The sequence below is a fragment of the Schistocerca americana genome, unplaced genomic scaffold (genome assembly GCF_021461395.2).
Source record: "Schistocerca americana isolate TAMUIC-IGC-003095 unplaced genomic scaffold, iqSchAmer2.1 HiC_scaffold_47, whole genome shotgun sequence".
Classification (NCBI taxonomy): Eukaryota; Metazoa; Arthropoda; class Insecta; order Orthoptera; family Acrididae; genus Schistocerca; species Schistocerca americana.
The window spans coordinates 1,062,501-1,067,500 of record NW_025726203.1 but is presented as its reverse complement, the minus strand read 5'-3'; the positions used below and the strand labels follow the sequence as shown (position 1 = coordinate 1,067,500).

General features: G+C 52.7%; 1 non-coding gene across 1 annotated transcript in view; it reads right to left on the bottom strand.

The window, feature by feature from the left end:
- Window positions 1-1,159, bottom strand: part of LOC124584009 — a 1,910-nt gene extending 751 nt beyond the window's left edge. The window contains exon 1 of the ribosomal RNA XR_006974430.1: window positions 1-1,159. This exon is cut by the window's left edge and continues 751 nt beyond it. This is a non-coding gene — a ribosomal RNA (small subunit ribosomal RNA).
- Window positions 1,160-5,000: the final 3,841 nt, after the last annotated feature.

Genomic DNA, 5,000 nt, shown 5'->3' with positions numbered 1-5,000 from the left:
GGAGGAACTGCGGCGGATCGCTGGCTGGCATCGTTTATGGTTAGAACTAGGGCGGTATCTGATCGCCTTCGAACCTCTAACTTTCGTTCTTGATTAATGAAAACATACTTGGCAAATGCTTTCGCTTCTGTTCGTCTTGCGACGATCCAAGAATTTCACCTCTAACGTCGCAATACGAATGCCCCCGCCTGTCCCTATTAATCATTACCTCGGGTTCCGAAAACCAACAAAATAGAACCGAGGTCCTATTCCATTATTCCATGCACACAGTATTCAGGCGGGCTTGCCTGCTTTAAGCACTCTAATTTGTTCAAAGTAAACGTGCCGGCCCACCGAGACACTCACTCAAGAGCACCCTGGTAGGATTGCAACGGGGTCCGCCTCGGGACGCACGAGCACGCACGAGGCGCGTCGCACGCCTTCAGCTCGCCCCACCAGCAGGACGTCCCACGATACATGCCAGTTAAACACCGACGGGCGGTGAACCAACAGCGTGGGACACAAATCCAACTACGAGCTTTTTAACCGCAACAACTTTAATATACGCTATTGGAGCTGGAATTACCGCGGCTGCTGGCACCAGACTTGCCCTCCAATAGATACTCGTTAAAGGATTTAAAGTGTACTCATTCCGATTACGGGGCCTCGGATGAGTCCCGTATCGTTATTTTTCGTCACTACCTCCCCGTGCCGGGAGTGGGTAATTTGCGCGCCTGCTGCCTTCCTTGGATGTGGTAGCCGTTTCTCAGGCTCCCTCTCCGGAATCGAACCCTGATTCCCCGTTACCCGTTACAACCATGGTAGGCGCAGAACCTACCATCGACAGTTGATAAGGCAGACATTTGAAAGATGCGTCGCCGGTACGAGGACCGTGCGATCAGCCCAAAGTTATTCAGAGTCACCAAGGCAAACGGACCGGACGAGCCGACCGATTGGTTTTGATCTAATAAAAGCGTCCCTTCCATCTCTGGTCGGGACTCTGTTTGCATGTATTAGCTCTAGAATTACCACAGTTATCCAAGTAACGTGGGTACGATCTAAGGAACCATAACTGATTTAATGAGCCATTCGCGGTTTCACCTTAATGCGGCTTGTACTGAGACATGCATGGCTTAATCTTTGAGACAAGCATATGACTACTGGCAGGATCAACCAGGGAGCTGCGTCAACTAGAGCTGAGCAGCCGGCCGCCCGGGAGTGTGTCCCGGGGGCCCACGCGAACACGCAAGCGTCCGCTCAATTATTCTGCAAACAGGCGGAGGCTGAGCTCCCCTGCACCATACACCTCGAAACCCTCTCAGGTCCCGGCGGCGCGCAGCGCCGTCCTAAGTACTTGGTCGGGTTCGAGAGAGGCGCAATCGCCCGGAGTTTGGCGAGTAGACGCTTTAGGTGCGACCACCCGTGCTCCCAACTGAGCTTGCCGCTGCCGACAGAGGCCCGGGAGCGTGCTGTCGTGGCATTGCCGGCGGGAGACAACACGCGCCACCTACGGTGACCGGCAGCTCCAACGCCAGCGCCACAGAAGGACAAAAGCCCCACTTGGGTGCCGAAGCGAACTCTCCCAGCACAGCGCACGCGCCAACACGTCCGCACAGCTGCGATACAAACCACCTGCGAGAACCGCAGAGGCGACCGAGCAGCAGACGGCGTCGCGGCGCCGAGCGCCGGGCGGCGGCGCATCCTCAGCGCACACAGTCCTCAATCGGACCAGCACACTGCAGATGTCCACCGCGCTTCGCACCGGGCCCGCGAGGACCTACTTTGGCCGCACGGCGCCGCGTGCAGGGTGCGCCGGCGCGCAGCTGCGCCGCCTGCCGCCTCCGTCGGCCGGCGCGCCTGCCACTGGCCGCCCCCACCAGCCGGCTGTAGCGCGTGCGCCCACGCACCGCGCGGCCAGCACGCCGGGAGGCCCCCCCTCACCGGCCGGGGACGGTCCCACCCAGCCACCGCCGCGTATCGCTTCACACCCAGATGCCATTCACGTTCGTGGGCATGGTGGGTATCGCTGGAACAACCGGTTGGTAGCTCAACCGATCGTCGCCATCACTGATTCACCTCTAGCGAGAACAACCGCACCACAACGGTTTACCAGTTGTTCATTTGCGTAACGTCACCAGCAAACGTAGGCGTCCATCGCCATTTGCAAATTCAACGATTGTTGCATGCCTGTGTCAGGTGTCACGACACACTATGTCTGCCCACATACACGCAACAACATGTGCACGCTTCGCGAACACGTGGAAGGTGGCCCCCGTACGTATGCGATGTCCATTGCGCGAACGACTGTCAACCGGCCTCTGTCGCATGTCGCAGATGTGGAACGCAGTGCACCATGCTATCACGGTGTGTGAGAAGAGACGACTACGTCTGACAACACGCGCCACTACATCAACAGACGGCTCATGCTGATCGCCATCCAGGGCATACCACACTGCAATCCAGCTCTTATAGGGAGACGACACGTAGCTGAGTGCACAACATTTGGACCGCATGGTTCGCCGTTGTTGGCGCAGTCGTTGTACGGTCACATGTACCACGATGTATCATTCAGTACATGAGGACCAATGTGCAGTACAGTGTGTGATTTGGACGTACAACATCAGCGGACAGTTGACACAGGCCGTACCACAGCGTAGGCTAAGTGCTTCGCCATGCGAATGCCAATGAACAACTGCAAATGCCAATGAACAACTGCAAAGGGCATTGAGCATGTACGTCCTGCTGCCATCCACATTACAGTGTATAGCTGCAAGGTGTTTAACATGAAGCGATACACTGCGGACCGGGCAGTGCGAGTAGCAAACTATGTTGCGGGGGTTGCAGTTAGGCAACACTACACTAATTTAACGCGTCGTATGACAATTACAGAGCAGGTTAAGGCCCAACATGTGTTGGGTTAAGGCCCAACGTGTGTTGGGTTAAGGCCCAACGTGTGTTGGGTTAAGGCCCAACGTGTGTTGGGTTAAGGCCCAACGTGTGTTGGGTTAAGGCCCAACGTGTGTTGGGTTAAGGCCCAACGTGTGTTGGGTTAAGGCCCAACGTGTGTTGGGTTAAGGCCCAACGTGTGTTGGGTTAAGGCCCAACGTGTGTTGGGTTAAGGCCCAACGTGTGTTGGGTTAAGGCCCAACGTGTGTTGGGTTAAGGCCCAACGTGTGTTGGGTTAAGGCCCAACGTGTGTTGGGTTACGGCGCAATATAGGTTACATTGCGGCGCAATATAGGTTACATTGCGGCGCAATATAGGTTACATTGCGGCGCAATATAGGTTACATTGCGGCGCAATATAGGTTACATTGAGGCGCAATATAGGTTACATTGAGGCGCAATATAGGTTACATTGAGGCGCAATATAGGTTACATTGAGGCGCAATATAGGTCACATTGAGGCGCAATATAGGTTACATTGAGGCGCAATATAGGTTACATTGAGGCGCAATATAGGTTACATTGAGGCGCAATATAGGTTACATTGAGGCGCAATATAGGTTACATTGAGGCGCAATATAGGTTAGGTTAAGGCGCAATATAGGTTAGGTTAAGGCGCAATATAGGTTAGGTTAAGGTACGACATAGGTTAGGTTAAGGTACGACATAGGTTAGGTTAAGGTACGACATAGGTTAGGTTAAGGTACGACATAGGTTAGGTTACGGTACGACATAGGTTAGGTTACGGTACGACATAGGTTAGGTTACGGTACGACATAGGTTAGGTTACGGTACGACATAGGTTAGGTTACGGTACGACATAGGTTAGGTTACGGTACGACATAGGTTAGGTTACGGTACGACATAGGTTAGGTTACGGTACGACATAGGTTAGGTTACGGTACGACATAGGTTAGGTTACGGTACGACATAGGTTAGGTTACGGTACGACATAGGTTAGGTTACGGTACGACATAGGTTAGGTTACGGTACGACATAGGTTAGGTTACGGTACGACATAGGTTAGGTTACGGTACGACATAGGTTAGGTTACGGTACGACATAGGTTAGGTTACGGTACGACATAGGTTAGGTTACGGTACGACATAGGTTAGGTTACGGTACGACATAGGTTAGGTTACGGTACGACATAGGTTAGGTTACGGTACGACATAGGTTAGGTTACGGTACGACATAGGTTAGGTTACGGTACGACATAGGTTAGGTTACGGTACGACATAGGTTAGGTTACGGTACGACATAGGTTAGGTTACGGTACGACATAGGTTAGGTTACGGTACGACATAGGTTAGGTTACGGTACGACATAGGTTAGGTTACGGTACGACATAGGTTAGGTTACGGTACGACATAGGTTAGGTTACGGTACGACATAGGTTAGGTTACGGTACGACATAGGTTAGGTTACGGTACGACATAGGTTAGGTTACGGTACGACATAGGTTAGGTTACGGTACGACATAGGTTAGGTTACGGTACGACATAGGTTAGGTTACGGTACGACATAGGTTAGGTTACGGTACGACATAGGTTAGGTTACGGTACGACATAGGTTAGGTTACGGTACGATATAGGTTAGGTTACGGTACGATATAGGTTAGGTTACGGTACACATTGTTGTAAGGAAAGGTTTAATGGGGGGGGGGGGGCGGCCGGTTTGTTGATTGTGATTATAGTAAGTGGATGCCTGCGGCATCATCTGATTTGCCACGTCAGGATGCACCTTTGGCTCATGACAGGCGGCGCTCTCATTCCATGCTTGTGGCAGACGTGTGTCTTTCATTCCTGCCATTGTTTGTGTGCTGTGAGAGGAGGCAGTATTGTGATGTTGGGTGCACCCCTGTGTAGGACATGTGTGGGTGTTGGTGGCTTGGCTGAGCAATGGTGGTTGTCGGGAGGGTGGGATATTCTGTTTTCTGAGTGGACCTCCCAGTCTGGTTATGACAGTGTGGATTGTCTAATGTGGCGGAGAGGATGCACTGGGTGTTGTTCCATGCTGGTGCTTACATATTGTCTGTGTGCGTGTTACAGGCAGAGAGTAGTGCGTGATAAGAGC